This window comes from Hemicordylus capensis, chromosome 5 (assembly GCF_027244095.1).
Source record: "Hemicordylus capensis ecotype Gifberg chromosome 5, rHemCap1.1.pri, whole genome shotgun sequence".
Classification (NCBI taxonomy): Eukaryota; Metazoa; Chordata; class Lepidosauria; order Squamata; family Cordylidae; genus Hemicordylus; species Hemicordylus capensis.
In genome coordinates, this window is record NC_069661.1 from 144,862,954 (window position 1) to 144,882,109 (window position 19,156).

Below are 19,156 nucleotides of genomic sequence, written 5' to 3' on the forward strand. Positions count from 1 at the left end.
TACGTGGATTGTTTGCTGGGACCACTCACTACACTCTAGTAGTCTACACGTCTACAATCAGCAGCAGGAAAAACAAATAGTAAAAAGGAACCGGAGAAACAGATTTTACGATCAAGGTCAGATTAGCTCAACAATCCAATAAAATTTGTCTCTCTTCTACCCATAAAAGCTCTCTAAAACACGGAATGGTTTTCAGTACGAACAGAGATTTTCTGCACGATCCCAAGCATATTTATTCAGAGTCAAGTTCCTTGGAATTCAACGCGACTTACTCCCTAGCAAATCGTGCTCAGATTCCCAATCTTATGAACTCCTGCAGCTACACGTGGGCCACCCTTCCACTCAGCAGATTTCAGCTTCTCCAGGAGCCAATAAGCAACAGCTCGCAGTTCTCTCTTTCCTTTCTTGTGCTGGTGATCCTGTTTCTCGCGAGAACTGGCTAGTAAACAGATAGATCCTCTTGCTCCTGCTGCTGCTGTGCCGTCCCTCCCTCCATTAGAGGCTCAGGAGGGGGAAGTGGTCAGACGCTCTGGTTGCAGGCTGGCAGGGCTGCGAGAGCAAAGGAAGCCGGCTTGCTGAGGCATACAGAGGTGAGTGCGCATGAGACGCCCCGTGAAACAGCCCCCCCCCGTAAATTCTGCTTCCCTCTCCCAAATAGGCAAGGCTTCTTTAAAAAAAAAAAAAGATAGAAAGGTTGGGAGAAAGGAGACTTGCTCCACTTTGGTGCACTGTCACACCTAGAGAGGTCATTTGGGGAATCTCCAATTCCTCCCCCTCCCACCCCATCACCATCGTCAACCATCAGTAGAGGCCATAACTATGGAGAATTAAATAATAGCTGCTTAGGTTTCGTGAGGAGTAGAGATTGGGAAGGTGTGTGTAGTCTTTAATACACAATCCTTGCTGTAAAACATGATAGGTTTTTCTCCTCTATTGCCCCAAATATCTTTCTCTCTTTGCTCTCCATCGTGGTGCAAGCATAAGATGTGGGGTGCAATGGAAGAATGGGGGTCCCATTGTGTATAGCCTATTGGGGAATGTAAGTGGCCAAGAAGGGCCTTTTCTCACAGAGGGAGCAGCTAAAGGACCCACTCTCATATCTGTGTCCCAATATGAGTGAAATTATTTAGCTCTGCTCCTTGAATTGGCTCTTTCCGTGCCTTCCTAATGGGGTATAAGGGTTATTAAGTGAACTCAAAGCAAATAATTTGTTTCTCATCCAAACGTTGATGGATGATTGGTGCATGCGCTATGTCACCTTCACTTTCACCCCCCCCCCCCAAACCTCGTGGATGTGCACACTTGATGGTTTTGGATTTCAGGTGCAGCTGTGTGTTCAGAAAAAGTTGCAGGCTCGACATACATAGAATTCCCAGATAAATTGTAAATGATGTCAGGATCTGCTTCTGAAATGCATTCTCTCAGATTTACTTTTCTTTTGACAAGTTGAAGTATCAGCATGTGCTAGATATTTGGGGGCAGGAATCTCCAACTTGTAACTAAAGAGGGATTTCCAGGTAAAATGTTCCATTCCTCCTTTTCACCCCCATGCTGCCCCACGATCACTCCACTCTTGGTACCTCACATTGACAGAAATGTTTGAGAGTGTGTCATTTCATAGGATTTTTAGATGGTTTGAATATTTGGTTCAGATATTGTTTATAGATTTTAAAATTAAGGAAAAACCCTAGTTAATTTGAAATGATAAAAATAATTCACTTTAAACCAAATTAACACTTGGGTAAAGTAATGTTGAAAGTTCATGGAAACTGATGTAAAGATAACATTACAATTTTCTTTATCTAAGAGTCTGCTTGGTCTGTATCCTTTTATAATGGATTAGGAGATGAAAATTAAAAGTGCATAAAAAGTCAGAATTTTGTACTTGATGCTTTTGAAATTGATGCATTTAAAAAAGTAAAGCTGCTTGTTTTATAACAGACTCATCAAATACACAGATGGGACAAAATAGTTCATAAGAGTAAGTCAGTCCTTTTAAACAATATTAATTTCAGTGATAGGTGGCTGTCTTTGTTTTCTTAGGAGTTATTTTTTTTAAAAATACTCTTTTTATCCCACATAACTCAGCAACTTCATTGTCCACCATACGTTGAGCTCATGTCATCTTCCCTTTTGTGCTTGTTACATACAGAAGTGTAGATCAGTAGGTCCGAAGCTCTGTGTGTGTGTTTTCTAGCTGCTGTGATGCTGATTGCAGTTCTGCAAAGTCACTTTCTGAGTGGGGAAGAAATATCTTAGTGAGGAAGATATATGAATATCATGCCTCGTGTGCAAGATAAAGTGGGGATATTGTTAAGTATATTCCCTTTGCTAAAGTCATAAAGAAAGAACACTAAATAGAAGTTAATCAGAAGCTAAAGCAGTCACTGCATATTGTACACTCATTGCTATTTTCACTAACTTCTTGATGAGCTTTGGCCAGACTTCTTAAAAATGGAAACACTGATGATGTCAGAAGCTTTGAACATGTTTTGGTTTGTAGGCATGATGCACACTCATACTAGTAAACTTAATACTAAATTAAATATTACACTGCTGATGTTGGTGTATTTTTATGAGGTTCCTTTTTATGATGTTGTCTTTATATGATATTTTGTTGATGTCCATTGGGCTTTTGAATCTTGCTTAATGACTGCTTTCTTTAGTAGAAATATTACTAATGTGAAACACATATTGGGGCAGGTGGGTGGTATATTTCTAGAATCCAAACATCAGCAAAGTATTGTTGATTTCCATGAACTTGGACAATCCCAGGGACCTCTGCATTATTCAGTAGGGAGGTCTGAACAGAGTTGGGACCCCAGTAAACTCCAGTAGCATATATTTAAGAGCCTTGTTGGATCTAGTCTGGCATCCAGTTTCCAAGAGTAGTTAGCCAGATGCTTCTGAGAATCCCACAGGCAGAGAGGAAGGCAACAGCCCTCCCCTGCGGTTTGTCCTCTAGCATTCAGAGTCATAGTGCCTCTAGCATAAGGTTTGCATTTAGTTGTTGTGGCTAAGAACTATCTTCCATGAATTTGTCTAATCCAAGGCTGCAGCAGCTTTGACCCTCCAGCTGTTTCTTTTGGACTACAACTCCCATCATTCCTAGCTACAGTGGCCAATAGTCAGGTGTGATAATTGTAGCATCTGCGCAAGGGCTGAAGAAGTGCAGCCTGGTCTTGAGGAGGTAAGACCAGCCTCTTTGCAGGCTCTGTCCCCTTTGGGATGGCACATGAATCTTGGAGGCCCATGTTCAAGGACCTCCTGGCAGCAATAAACACTTTGTGAAACTGGGACATGCATTTAGAGTAAGTATCAGGAGGAAATAGGTAGATCACTTTTTTTTTTCATCCTTCGCCATTAGATGTGGCATCCTGTTGGAAATGATTTATGTGCATAGGTTTGTCCAACCTTTTCTTGGCAGCTTTTGAAAGAAAGAGATTCTGCCACTTCCATAGGCTGCTTGTTACACAGCTACATTGCTCTTGGAGTAATTGCATTCTACCAATACTTGATATAAATCTGTCTGTTACTGAAGGACACTACATGTTGTCCTGTCCTCAGTGGTAAAGTATAAATGTGACACACCACCTTTGTCTGAGAAGGAAAAAACTCTTTGTCGTATTCTATTCCTCCTAACTGCTTATCTTTTCTGCACACACCCACTTCCGTGCCCCAGGTCAGAAATTGCCAGCTTCTATATTCTTGATGACCACTCTGGTGCTTGAAATGCAGTTTCATTCTATAATAAAATTATACAAAGCAGGGTTGATTTGGTTTTAATCATGAGTTAAATAACTAGTCAGGAAGATTCTATTTAATCACCATTTTCTATAAAAGTATGTTCTTGTTGTCTGATATAACCTTAATACATATTTAGATATGTAGGTTTCATTTTTAGAAGGTAGGTATGCACTTTTCATAATGCTGTCTCATTTGGGCAACTAAGGCCTTGCATTTTGTTGTTGCACTGTTTGCATTTCACAAGCATGTCTTTCTTATCCACTTGTACAGGAACTACATTAAAATATTCCCAAATGAGGTTTCTTTTACTGCCTGCTGCCATCATAGATGTTTCCCTTCCCCAAAGGATAGACTCCGAAAAAGTTTCCTCAGGATTGCATGAATATGTTCTGTTCACTCTTGGTTTCACTTTCTATTCCCCTCCCCACCCTGTGCATTTATATCTAGACTCCTCTTCCTTGCACAGATCTACTCTATCCCCTCCCAAATCTTCTATTCGTTCATTGACCTTCGGGGAGCAAGTGCGTGACTGTGTGTGTCTGTGTGTGTGTGTGTGTGTATGCTGTTATATCTTATCCCCTATATAATTTTGTTAACATGTTCCTTCTATATACAGGTGAAACTCGGAAAATTAGAATATCGTGCAAAAGTCCATTAATTTCAGTAATGCAAATTAAAAGGTGAAACTGATATATGAGACAGACGCATTACATGCAAAGCGAGATAAGTCAAGCCTTAATTTGTTATAATTGTGATGATCATGGCGTACAGCTCATGAAAACCCCAAATCCACAATCTCAGAAAATTAGAATATTACATGGAACCAAGAAGACAAGGATTGAAGAATAGAACAATATCAGACCTCTGAAAAGTATACAGTGTACTGTGTTTGATTTGGCCAGCAAACTCGCCTGACCTGACCCCATAGAGAATCTATGGGGCATTGCCAAGAGAAGGATGAGAGACATGAGACCAAACAATGCAGAATTGCTGAAGGCCGCTAATGAAGCATCCTGGTCTTCCATAACACCTCATCAGTGCCACAGGCTGATAGCATCCATGCCACGCCGCACTGAGGCAGTAATTGCTGCAAAAGGGGCCCAAACCAAGTACTGAATACATATGCATGCTTATACTTTTCAGAGGTCCGATATTGTTCTATTCTTCAATCCTTGTCTTCTTGGTTCCATGTAATATTCTAATTTTCTGAGATTGTGGATTTGGGGTTTTCGTGAGCTGTACGCCATGATCATCACAATTATAACAAATTAAGGCTTGACTTATCTCGCTTTGCATGTAATGCGTCTGTCTCATATATCAGTTTCACCTTTTAATTTGCATTACTGAAATTAATGGACTTTTGCACAATACTCTAATTTTCCGAGTTTCACCTGTATTTAATTCTCTAAGGCATACCTAGGGCTAATCCCATGGGTGGCAGGTCTCGCAAGAGTTTGGAGAGCTGCCGGATAGGCTAGCCACGGGATGGGTGAGAGAGGAAAGGTGGCAGTGGCGGCTAAAGAAAACTGCAGTGGGCAGCAGGACAAAACGGTGGGGGGGGGGACAGTGCGACGGAGGACGGGCGAGTAGAACGTTGGGAGACGGGTGGTGATGGTGGGTGGGGAAGATATCGTGTGGCCCAGCAGGAAGGGGAAGGAAGAAGCTGGATGGGGGTGGGTGGGAGAGAAAACAGCGACGGGGGAAATGGCAGTGGTGGTTGGGGGTGGGGTAGGCGGCGACAGGGCAGTTGGCTAGAGGCACAGATGCTCTGTGCCTGGCCCAGCTAGTATAACTAGAATTTATAATTAATATTCATGATGATATCTTTGATCTAGGTTATTTATGATTTTTAAAAAATCAATTTAAATCCAAAGAATCCAATTTAAATTTTAAAAAAACAACACCAGATTTTTTATTTTAATGAAAATCATTGCTTTTTATTAACCCTGATACTAAGTTATGGAGTGCAGATGCTTAGGCACTCATAAACCCAGATTGAGAGAGAACAGAACCAGCTTGCTGCCAGAAGTGAAAGGCAAGCAGCTTCTGGCTCCACCCTGGTGCAGATGCCAGCTTTGCCTCTCTTTCCCCACCCCTCTCTTGGGCTGCCTCACCTTCCAGGTGTGCTGGTGCTTTAAGTTGCAGGTCAGTGGAAGCAACTCGAAAAGGGTTGAGCTTCATGCATGCAGTAGCCTCTCCGCACTGCATGCACGAACACCTCAAATTGGGGAACGTGTGCACTGGGAGAGAGGGAGGGAGGCTGCCACTGTCACATACAAGAAGCCCTGTCCTTGCTGAGTTGCTACTGCTGGGAAGTGAGACAGCCTGGTGAAGGGAAGAGGCTGGCAAAGGAGGTGGGTCCAGCAGAAAAGCGGGGGGGGGCACACAGAGAGCGCATTACCGAGCTAGGGCAGTAGAAGGCAGGTGAGGCAATATTGCGGGGAGGGCAGGGTGCCTGTACTCACTGCCTCCTAGTCCAGTCACTGCCTGAGACCATAGATTCACTTTCTCAGGGGTGACTGCCCCATGAGATGGAGATGAAGAGAAATTTTCCCTGCAAGTAAAATTGAACAAAACATCGACCATACATCAGTGAAAATATGGTGCAATCAGAGAAACTTGGGGATCTTTGTTCTAGTTCTGTTTAGTCCATTCACATTATTTATTCATTCATTTTATTTAACACACTTGTATACCACCCAAAACTTATGTCTCTGGATAGTTTACAATAAAATTCAAATTAAAATAGAATTAAAATTCTGGGTTGGCTTTATCTTTGTAATAAGCTGCAAACAGTTGTTATAAGCATAGATCAACACACTACATGTCTAACTTAGTTTGTGCATGCTTAATACATTGTTCCAGACTTCTTCCTATCCTACTTTGAGTGGCAATATTATCTCAGATGCAGATAATTCAAATGTGAAGCAGCTTAATCTGGAAGTATACTGTGAAAAATCTTTAGCATGCTCATCTGTTAGGACAATTTAAAAAAATTACTTTAAATGCAATATTCATCACTCGGATGCAAAGAGTAAACTGGTATTATGTAGTAAATTGTTTGGTTTTGTTCATCTAGTGGAGACTTTACATATCTTTTGGATAATGATGGCTGCATGAATCAAACATCCTATTGAAAACAAAATCACTTAATCTTCTCTCACTCCCTGTTCATTTAGAGGATACCTTCTATTGCCAGTAATTGCGTTATTGCTTCCTTCAGAGAATGGAAGGGTTCTGTAAACAAACAAAGTAAAGTTTAATTGTTATAGAAATGTTTGTCAATCTTATTCCACTTAAGAAAAAGCATGTTGAGGCATCTTCATCAAGCAATGATCAAATTGGAGTGAAGATATTGAAAGTCACAAGGTTTCAGCGCAACATCTAAAGCATGGATCCTCAGCTATGTGCAGGGTGGTGCAACCGTGTACTTCTGACTGATGCTTGAAGATGCAAAGGGGAGTTCAGCTATTAGAGAATACCAGTTTCAATAGTCTGACTGACCCAGCCTAACAATTCTGTGTATCCATGCCATGCTAACAAATCTGTGTATCCATGTGTATCTGAATGCCTTTTGGTAAATACTCAGTTGGTCCATCTGCAAAGGGGAGTGAATAAAAGGGCACTTTACTCTGAGAATAACTGAAATCAAGAGCTTAGATAGGCCAGCAGAGTATTGTGGAAGCACTCACACCTATCCTTGCATTTGTATGCCATGTTCCTGCCATGCTTGTAAGGGTTTATTTCATAGGTACTAGGATTCTTGTTGTGGTTTATGATTTGCTTTGGAATAGCTTGAAAATGGAGGTCTTAAGAAGTACTAAACAAAGTATAACTAAAGAGCTTCCCCATTTACATAACTAGCTTTTAAGCAAACAATTAAAATCTTGAAATGAAAATCATTAGAATTGGCAGCCTGGAGGGCATTGCCATAAAGACACTGGTTACTCTATTGTCCTAATCCTAAAGCTTCCTGTAAAACTTTAATTGCAAGACATAGAACTTCCATTTACTCAAAACCCAATCTTGTATTCAAGAACTAGTTGACGATATCAAGTTGTAGTGTAGCCTGGGATTATTATTATCATCTTTGTTTATGGTCTCATATGCATGCAGAGCAGATTGAAATTCGCAGTAAAATTAAGCAAAAAAAACCCCCTCAAATCCACCTGCAAAACACCTCACCCAGCTAAAATCACAGCAAGGTGGCAATGCGTGAACAGCTTTCAGCTGTTGCTTCAATCTGCCATTACAAAAGCTTTCTGAAATAGTTATTATTTATTATTTTTACATTTTATATCCCACTCTTCCTCCAAGGAGCCCAGAGTGGTGTACTACATACTTAAGTTTCTCCTCACAACAGCCCTGTGAAGTAGGCTAGGCTGAGAGAGAAGTGACTGGCCCAGAGTCACCCAGCTACTATCATGGCTGAATGGGGATTTGAACTCGTGTCTCCCCAGTCCTAGTCCAGCACTCTAACCACTACACCATGCTGGCCTCTGTTGGGTTTTAACTGTCCTTTCAGACTTCCTGTAAGATGAAGGAGAACAGGCCTGATGAGCTTTGCTAGAAAGGGAATGCCCGGGGTGAAGAAATGTTGGCTCAGTTCACCAGCTGGACAAACATTTTACTAGTCAGATGGTTCCTCGAGCTATAGAGGTACGCTAAACAAATTCTAAATAAAACGCTTCCCACAGAGTTGCAGATACCAAGCTTTGCACGGGCAATCCTGCCACTTAAATTAGCGGAATATATTACTTTTTAAACTTCAGAATATGCTAATAGGTGTTCTGGAGGGAGCTCGTGCTCTCCAGCCCTAGCCTACCTGCCATTAGCTCCACTTTGCCCTTCTGAAGTTGGTGAATACACCAAGGCTGAGATTGCTGATTAGCCAACATATTTCAAAGGAGGGGACTCACAAATGCCCTTGGAAGCTGCTGGCTACTGCTCTTCTTTGCTGGCCAGGGTCAGCCTGCTTGTTCTGGTTGCTGGGTGGCTAGTCAGTAAAGGGATCAAGGGCAGCACCCACCACCATTAAAAAAAGAAAAGAAAAACGGGGGGAGCACTTCTGCCCAGGACAAAACTTACTGTTGCCTGCCAGAGCCAGCACAAAAACGGTGCAAGAGCTTGGGAAAACAAGCAGCTGTAACTCGTCCTGTGAAGTGGGGAGTTGCCTCCAGCTCCTCCCTCCGCTGCTTTGCTTCTTCCACGTGTTCCATTTGCTGGAGTAGCTGCTAATCATGGCTATTTCGGCTCCCATTCCTTGGGCGCCTTGAGTGTTGCCACTCCAAGGAGACCAAAAGGAGCAGGGGCAGCAGGAGAGGGTGCCGGACCTTGGCCTATGTTGGTACATTATCCACCAGGCTTTTTTCACTTGTTGGGCATCATTTTTCACTCTTCGTAGACTAGTAGATTTCCTCAGCCCTGGGAATTCCACAGGTGGTGGGCCACCACTGAAACAACACTATTATTAAGCGGCAACCCAACCTTTGAAGCTGTGGCACTCTAAATTGGGTCTCTTCATTTAAAAAAACCATTTGAAGGGGTTTATATGAGAGAAGATGGTGTTAAGGAGGAAGGGAAGGATCAAACTGAGGAGATATTGAACTTCTTATCTATTGACCTATTTGTGGAGGTATATATCTCATTGCTGTTGTACAGATAAAGGTTAAGTGTGCCATCGGGTCAGTGTCAACCCCTGGCGATACAGAGCCCTGTGGTTGTCTTTGGTAGAATACAGGAGGGGATTACCACTGCCGCCTCCTGTGCAGTTTGAGATGATACCTTTCAGCATCTCCCTATATTGCTGCTGCCCAATATAGGTGTTTCCCACAGTGGGCTCATACCAGCAGGGAATTGAACCGGCAACCTCTGGCTTGCTAGTCAAGTTATTTCCCCACTGCGCCATTGCAGTGTTAATATTGAAGTTCTTCTCTGCAGCAGCTACCATGGAGGAGAATTAGCTCTACAAGAAGTCTTTAATTAGAGAATGACAGTTTTTAATAAATCCTCATTAAATTCTGTCTTCAGGCTTCTTTAATAATAAATAATTGCATCAACTAACATCATGATATAATATGTACAACAGCCCGGCATTGCTGTGAACAGTTGGAAGACTGACCAATGATTTCTATGGATGACTCTATATTTTTGTGCTTTCCTAAGTGGAAGAGACTTAGAGCCACTTAGCCACAACTTTCTACAAGAATATGTTGTCCATGTGGAAAACCTGAATGTACAGCATTTATGCACATGTAAGGAAAGCAGAGAAAATGAAAACTCTTAATTGTGTGTTCTTGCACACACAATTAAAGTGACAAGTGATGACAAGTGATGTCAGCATAGGAAATGGTCATGTGAAGTGGCAAAAACTAGGGATGTTCTCTAAATGCGTTTCAGTATCTGAATTGCGGGTTCATCCTTTTAAAAACGAGGGCTTATGCAGCCCCTTTAAAGTGGAGGAGAGCAGGTCCATACCTGCTGCTCCTCCAATTGCCACCTTTGCCATAATCCTGGTGCTCCTCCCAGCTGTTCCAGCCGGCGTGCTAGTGGGGCATCTCCCAGCTGCCCCGTGTGATGCCGGCACACACATGGTCATCACACATGCACAGAGACCGTGTGTGTTGGCATCGCGCAGGGGTAGCTGGGAGATTCTCTGATGACATGGAGGCAAAACCGAGGTTGGGGGGAAGCACTGGAATTATGGCAGTGGCAGTGATCGGAGGAGCAGCAGCTATGGACCTGCTGTCCTCGTGCTTTAAAGGAGCTGTGTAAGCCCACAATCTTAAAGGGATGTGCCCACAATGCCAAATCACATTTCGGCACATCCCTAGCAGGAACTGTCTCAGTCTCTGACATCTTGACGAATGAAGTTTGTGTGCTTTGAATCCCTGCAGGCATACAGCACTAGCCTCCACACTGCTTTTGGGGTCCTCTAGTAGTGCACACTCCAGAATGACTCTGGAAGATCTGAAATACATCGCAGTTCTGCAGCATATGAGGTGGGGGATCCCTCCAGACTCTTAAGTCATCTTCTGCAATTGCACACATGCATTGCTAGAGGACCTGGGGTGTAGCGTGAGGGTTAGTCCTGTGTTTCTGGAGGGGCACAAAGCACTTGGTTAGTCAGGATGTCAGCCTGGGTTGTTAGAACCAGTTGGTGGCATTATCATTATTTTCAGATAATACAGTTACTGTTAAGTTGGTTTCAGGCCACCAGTTTACAACTGTGCAGTGGCACATTCTCATTGGCACACAAGTATGGAAGCTATTATGGAAGTGCAAGTTCAGCATGTACCTGTAGCCCTATTCTGACATCAAGTTATACCTGCATCGAGATATCTGTACACACATACATATGTTTTTGTGAATGACTTTACATGTGTTCATTTTAAAGGTGAACCCTGAAGTGTTACAGGCCCCATGAAGTGTAGGATATAGATACAAAGTTGATTGCTATGCATGCATTCAGCATAAAGTGAATAACTGTACTTGTGTACAGATCTGTATCTGTGTACACTTTACACAGATTGTACAAGTGTTGAATGGAACTCTTAACATATATTCTGTAGTAGCTTTGAAGTTGCTTTTGAAGTACACCAAGTCTTAGCTTTGGCATTCTTAAAGTAACCTTGCTGAAGCAAGGTTCTAGTCAGTCTAGTCTATTTGGGAACCCTTTGAACACCTTGAGCTCCTTGATGGCACAGGACCTTGAGCTTCTTGATGGCAGAAAGGTAGGATGTAAATAAACTAAATATAAAAAGTACCACAGGGGAGAGAGGTGCAAGATCTTGCTCTTCAATAATCAAGGAAACTGAGTCTAGTGTTGCTAGGTTTGGGGAAGTTCCTGCATATTTTTGCCTTTTGTTATCTTGGGAAGGCAAGATAACTGTGGCTGCTCTTGCCTGTTTTGCCCCCAGTTGTCTTGTTCACTTCTTCCTGCCTGCTGATCTTTCTGTAGCAAGGAGGCCTCTAGGTGTGCTGCACAGCAATAGAGGGCAGATGGGAAAACTTGAGAAAGAAAACAGGTAAAAGATGCCACTGCTCTCTTGTCTCCCAAAGCAGCAACAAAACGCCCAGGGACTTGGGTTTTGGGTGGTATACAGATGTGTTAAATAAATGTAAAGGTACAGAGAATCTCCAGGTTGCAGCCTGGCAGTCCTCACTGAGTGTGTTCAGACATCAGTGTTTACCCCCTTCACTGCCAAATCGAGAGTTATCTCCTGTAGAAGCATTAACACGTGATTTTTTAGAGGAAGAGAGAAGTTGATTTAGAGTAGCATGTCACCTGAAAATAATGCTATTTCTGGCCTCTTATTTATTCGTTAGTTTCTATACCACTTTTCATTAAAATAATCCCAAAGCAGTAAAACATGGTGCAGTGAGGAAATGACTTGATTATCAAGCCAGAGGTTGCCAGTTTGAATCCCCACTGGTATATTTCCCATAGTCTGGGAAAAACCTATATCAGGCAGCAGCGATATAGGAAGATGCTGAAAGGCATCATCTCATACTGCGCGAGATGAAGCAGTGGTAAACCCTCCTGTATTCTACAGAGATAACCAGCAGTCGAAACTGACTCAACGGCACACGTTACCTTTACTTTTACAATTAAAATACAAAGTACAAATATTAAATATAAAAATATATATCTCTATTTAAATTCTTTAAAAACTATATAAAACAGTAACACAAAAACCACGATGGTTGCAGCTATTTCCGTCCTCGATTTGCACAGTGTTGATAGTTTGAGGGCCAATGACTTAGTCTGGATGCTACCATTTGTCTTTTTTAAAAGGAAATTCATTTTAAAGTTAACTGCAAAATCTTTCTGTAGGGGAGGTGAGTGCAACTGGCTACCAATCAGTACTGTGAACATCTGCCTTCTGCTGCCAAGTGGCAGAATTAGTTTCCCCTGAATTTAATCCTGGGTAGGCAATATGCCTGAATACAACATGGTGGGTATGCTTTGACAGTGGCATGACCATTCAAATAATGTCCATTGGTATACACCTTTTTATTCTCTCTGATTAGCACTGCTGTGCTGTGACCATGTTGTATCTTCTGATTCAGTCAAGAGTCACATTGGATTGGGTCAAATATGACTTTATGCCTTGCATATTGAGAGCAGGAGCAGTTTGTACACAGTGTTTGCACATACAACTCTACACATGCAGTAATGCACATCTTAGGTTTAAATGACATCTAGCAGTATAGTTCCTACTTGTATCCTGAATTTCAGAAGGCCTGTACCCAGGATCACGTTTAAAATGAACAAATGTGCAGTTATTCATTCTCTCTCTCTCACACACACACACACACACACACACACCTGAACTACTGCGAATATTTATTCAACACTTTTCAACAAAAGTCTTCAAAGCGGTCTATATGCCTTAATAAATAAGACGGTTCCCTGTCCCAAGAGGCTTACCATTTAAAAAGAAACATAAGGTAGACACCATCAGCAACCACTGGAGAAATGCTATGCTGGGGTTGGATGGAGCAATTTTCTCTAAATGTAAGAGAATCATCACTTTAAAGGGTGCCTCTCTGTTCACTTAGCAGGGGGCGCATGCAACATAATGTCTGGATTGGATTTTAAAGAACTATTGCTCAGTCTTCTCAAGGGGTAACAAAATCAAAGCTTGTATTTTGTATAGAGCTTCTGTACTTGGAATTTAGGTATTTTAATCCCGATTACCATGACCATCTTTCTAACAAGTGTCTGTCACCATAGGCAGGCTTTTTTCTTTTTCTTTTTTCTGTTTCTTTAGAGGGCTAATTGTTAACACAGACTTCCTCTGACCGGGGTTACAGTTCTTTCTTTGCAGATGTTTGTACTAGAAACAAATTATTTCCTGAATGAGAGTCTGTTTATTTATTTTTTTGACTGCATGTCTGCAGTAGCTGCCTCAAAATGTGTGTTCAGCTGGGGAGATAGAGTTTCAGGTGGATGTTCGTTGATGGTTTCACCAGTTTGGGACTTTCTTGGTCTATCTGTCCTAGCTTTTGTGTTGCTACCTTTGCTCCGTATAGTGTCAAACCATTTTGCAAAGCTTGAACAAGTATAACTGCTGCCTGTGACTAGCCATTAAAACATATCCTATCAAGTAATTCTGTCTTTATGTCTAGAAGGTGTAGGAGAGGAGAGCTGATCTTGTGGAAGCAAGCATGACTCGCCCCCTTAGCTAAGCAGGATCCACCCTGGCTACATATGAATAGGAGACTAGGAGTGTGAGCAGCACTGTAAGGTATTTCCCTCAGGGACTGGAGCCGCCCTGGGAAGAGCAGAAGGTTCCAAGTTCCCTCCCTGGCATCTCCAAGATAAGGCAGAGGGAGACTCCTGCCTGCAACCTTGGAGAAGCCACTGCCAGTCCGTAAAGACAATACTGAGCTAGATAGACTAACGATCTGATTCAGTATATGGCAGCTTCCTATGATATGAACTGTTGTTTCTACAAAACAAGTTTTGAAACACTTATCTTTAAAAATAAACTTTATGTTTTTTATTTTTTTATAAATAGTTGGGATACATAAAACTGCTTGTGTGAAGCACTGCTCCAGTCTTATTTATCATGCCATCTCCCACTAGGTTGGATGCCTGGCCAGCAGGCAGAAGCCCACTAGCCGTGGACCCAAAGCTGTCAGGTCAGGAGGATCCATCCAAGCATCCATTGCAAAAGCAAGGCAATTGCTGTGTCAAATTGGTTAACCATTCCTGTTCATAAAAGCAGTCTGTAGTGCAGAGCTCACCAAATTTTCTCTGGCTCTAGGAGCCAGCCCCAAAATTTAGGAGCCAGACTTCTCCATGGGGTGTGGGAGGAGTGGATGAATCACTTGCCCCTGGCAATGCTCTCCATTCTATGTGGTGGTGGGGGGAGGGGAGGGCTCTCTGCATTGCTTGTTCACTCTTCCTGGTCACATCCATCTGGTTCAGGCAGGCAGTGGATGGATGTGACCAGAAGGAGGAGTGTGTACGTGTGAGCAAAGCGGGGCAGGTTACTCCCTCCTTTTCCTGGTCACATTGGTCCATCACCTACTGAATCTGATGGATGCAACCAGGAAGAGGAGGGAGTAAGCTGTACCTGTCTTGACTGCTCACTGTTCTTGGTTGCATCTGCCCATTGCCTGGCTCAGGTGCCACACTTAAATTTCCAGGCACCATTGTTGGTACCCTGGGAATAGTTGAGCCTTGTAGATATGCAGGAGGTTATGCAAGGTGGAATGAAAGGAGGTCTGTCTAAAACAAACAAACAAAAAAACTAGAAGAGCAAAGTTCAAGTGGGACTTCGCCTTCAGATTATCTGCTCTAGATGTTTCCAGGAAGCTATGATGAGAACCACTTGGGAACCAGGAATACGTAGAAGGTAGGAGATATTTTGTAGCTTCCCAGGCTGATTTACTGGTTTCTGGTAGCTGATGTAGTTGCCCTTCTGGACTCTGTTCCTCTGCAGAACCCTTCTTGGGTAACTGCCATTTTCCCCTGTACTTCATGCTACCAGTTAACTTTCTCCTATTGAAGCTGCATTGCTTCTTATGAAGCACTTCCTCTTTAATTTCATTTTTGTCTTAGCCTTGCTCATAAGCCCTTTTGGCAGGTGTGTGTGTGTGTGTGTGTGTGTGTGTGTGTGTGTGTATTGCCATGGTTTACAGAGCACATCAGTGAATCGGGTGAACAGTTTTATTTAACTTATAAATACAGATAGAAAGGAGTTAGTACTCTTCTCCCCTTCCTACTTCTTCCCCAAGGCCTCTCTCATCCATGTCTGTTGCATGGCTATTGGTTTTGTAATAGCTCATCTAGGAACAATTTCTGACTATTTCGCTCAGAAAGTGACCAAGTGGGTCTATATATCTACAACTCATTTTGGGAGATTCTAGCAGTTGAGGGCTTTAAAGGACATGTGAGGAGGTACCTTTTAGTTCTAGCGGCTGTCTTTTCCTCTTCTCTAGGAGTTTTCCTGATCTTCCTACAACGGTGACTTCATTGACTTCAGCTTTAAATAGTGTTTTCCTTGATCACACTTACGCCAATAGCTGTCAGCCTTTTTTGGCAGCCAAGGCAGGGCTGGGTTTACTGGAGAGGTTATTTTAAGGGGCTTCTTTCATGTCCTTTAGTCCATAAAATAATCCTGCCAAGATATTGTGCATATGTAGGCTGTACCAAGTAAATTCCATATTTGTCTTGGATGAAGGCAAGCTTATGTCTGGAAAAACTGAAATTGTAGTTTGGGTGCAGTTTCCTTGTATTCAAGGATGTTAATCATTGTCAGCAAAGCACCTGACTTATATGAGAAAGTCATTTGGAATCATGCCACTCTCGTATGATTCACTGTTCATGTACAATTGCTGTTCTTGCATATGCTTATTTCCATTCATGGTTTTATTTTGGTGGTGATACTACTGGCTACTTGTGCTGCCAATGTAGGGGAATAAGGGAAAGCCTGTATGTTCTGAAGTTACTTTTGATGTATGCAAAATATCTCTGGCCAGCAGCTTAGCAAAGGAAACTGCCGACTTTAAAAGCTGGTAGTTGAGCTGAATAAATATATCTTGAAAGAACAAGAACATCTTTAACCTGTATATGAGTTACAGCATGTTTCAAAACCATCATTTGCTTTTGACAGTTCTGAAGACTTTTGTATAACTGCATGTTTCTAGACTAGCCCCTTAACATACTCACGGTATGCATTTATTCAATGAAGGGATCTAAGGCCGAAGTTAAAGGAACATAAAAAGTAAATAGCTAATTATCAGCAGGGGCATTTCTGGCTTTTTAAAACTTCTGATAAGCTGACTGTATTAAAAATATCAGATGGTGTTTGCCATTCATAGTAATTGCACAGTGATCTAAGATGTTTGGCAGAATAATGTGAATGAAAATTCAGGATTCTCTCTTCCGATGAATGAAGCCAAGCTGAAGTTATTAACTTGAGATAATCCTCTGTTAAATTTTTTGTAACCCTGTTGGGTAAATGAGCTTTGATACAAACTTGTTGATTGAAAGACTTGCTTGGCATCCCATGTAGCATCCTTACTTGCTGCTGTTTAATTTGGAGATAAAAATACAGTACATTATGGGCAGCCTGCAAACCAGTCTTCACTGGTCTGTGACAGCAGCTTTGTATTTGGAGAGAATCTTATTTGTTAATGTCTTCTGCTGGATTATTGTGGCCATTAGGATTTGTTGCATCACACTTCTATTCTGTCCTTCCTCTAAGAAGCTCGATGTGGTGCATATAATCTTTATTTTATTTGTAACTCTGTGAGGTAGGTTATGCCAAAGAATAGTTTATGGTCTGCAGCAATTCAGACAGCATTTGAAAAACAATTTTTGGGTCACGTCCTTACAATCAAGAAAGTTATTTTGAGGAGCAGCCAGCTAAGATTCAGAGCCATGAGTGCTCCTGAAAACCACGAGTGTAGTGGTGGAAATTCTGGTTGGAGGACTGAGAAGTGATCCCATGTGAGGGGGTTGTAGTTGGGCGCCACACCGAACCGACATTCCCAATCTTAGATCTGATCTATGGTGACTCAGTGCAGTGCCCAACTACAATTCCCCTTCACATGTGATCACTTCCCAGTCCTCCGACTGGGATTTCTGCTGCTACACTTTTGATTATAAGAACACAACCGTTGTTTTTAATATTTTACCTCATGTATAAAACTCCCTGCAAGTAGAAACTTAACCTATTAGGAAAAGGGATTCTAGCTTGGTCATCTCTTTGCTATACTAATTTTTCTACTTTTAGAAAAAGTGTCCTCCACCACCCACATATGGTGTAAAACAGCATTACAGAATGTGAACCTCTCCTACCTACAGTCTGAAGTAATACAGTCCACTTTACCACCTGACTACTGCAATTTCATTCCCACTTCATTCTGTTTCCTGTGTGTAACCAGTATCAGTCTAGCTTGTGACGGGACACATCTCAATTTTAGTCCTAATATGAGGGAGTCTTCACAGAACTTCTTGGAAAGATCTCTTGAAATGATGCTTAAACAATCTTAAACAATGCTTAAAGAATTTGGTGACTCTGCTGTAGGCTAACTTCTAGGTCGCAACCATGCCCCTTTAGCTAGAATTGTGGCTTTTCAAATTGTGTCTTGGGGAACCCAAGGTTCCCTGAAAGCTGATCAGGAGTTGGTCAGTGGGAAGTTCAGTATGGTGGACAAGCTTTCCTGGATGACAGCTTGTTCACTGTTGCTGATCTTCCCCTGTAATGTGAGGAGCATTAGGTTTGTTCTAAGGCACACTGCTACCTCTTATGGCTTGTGATAAAGGTTGTTGGCCTGACCAGCACTCCACATGGGTCCTAAAACAATATAGCAGTACAAGAGCCACTGTGGCTGTGATATATTTCTCAGGTTAAGTAGATGCAGCTAATTATAGTTTTACTTTACTCTTGAAGTTTGACAGTTATGCTCATGCAATATATTAGGCCTGCTCAACTTCAGCCCTCCTGCAGATGTTAGTCTACAACGTGGCCCCTGATCAACTTGACTGCCCTCTTCTGCACCTTTTCCCAGTACTACAGTGTCCTCCTTAAGATACAATGACCAGAACTATATTTAGTACTCCAGATGTGGCCGCACCATAGATTTGTATAGGGGCATTATAATATTAGCATTTTTATTTTCAGTCCCCTTCCTCACAGCTGTCATAAATATCTTTTGTAGGTTGATGATTTTTGTGGACTTCTTTGCAAGGCTGTGTTTAAAAGACAAGTGACGGCTGTGGACTAACTTCATGGACTACTCCTCACGCCCAAAGCTCTTTGACCAAGCTTGCACAATTTCATCCCTCCAGCTGTAGTTGGACTAAAATATTTATACCCTGCCCCTCCAGTGCACTACTACTCGGGATGGCTCACAACAATAAGATAGACACAGATACAATAAAAGTAATAAAATTAACTAAAAAAATTTAAAAGTCAGATTAAAAACCCCAATTATTAGGTTCAAATTAAAACTGAAAATTATAAAAAGCTAAAGAATCTTCCAGCTATAACAAAACAATAATGGAGCTTTAAAAAGCCTCCTTAAAAGGTGCGTTTTGAGATGTTTTTTAAAAACACTGAGGGAGGGAGCATGGCAAAGCTCTTCAGGGAGGGCGTTCCAAAGCCGAGGGGCCACAACCGAAAAGGCCCTGTCTCTAGTCCCTGCCAACCGGATCTCTGTTAGTGGCGGGGTCATGAGCCAGGCCTGAGATGATGAGCGGAGGGCCCTGGCAGATTCATATAGGTGAATGCGGACTGGCAGGTACCCTGGCCCCAAGCCATGTAGGGCTTTAAAGGTCAATACAAACACCTTGAATCTAGCCTGGAAGTGGACGGGTAGCCAATGAAGCTTATGCAGGATGGGTATAATACTCGTGAAGGGACTCATACCCACGAGCATCCTTGTG

At 42.2% G+C, this 19,156-nt stretch overlaps 1 protein-coding gene across 2 annotated transcripts in view; it reads left to right on the plus strand.

Moving 5' to 3' along the window:
• Positions 1 to 435: 435 nt before the first annotated feature.
• Positions 436 to 19,156, plus strand: part of STK38L (serine/threonine kinase 38 like) — a 70,343-nt gene continuing 51,622 nt past the window's right edge. The window contains exon 1 of one of the 2 annotated variants that reach the window (XM_053257105.1): positions 436 to 590. The gene's annotated coding sequence lies outside the window, so the exon portion shown is untranslated. The remainder of the gene's footprint in view (positions 591 to 19,156) is intronic. The other variant, XM_053257106.1, reaches the window with a different exon arrangement.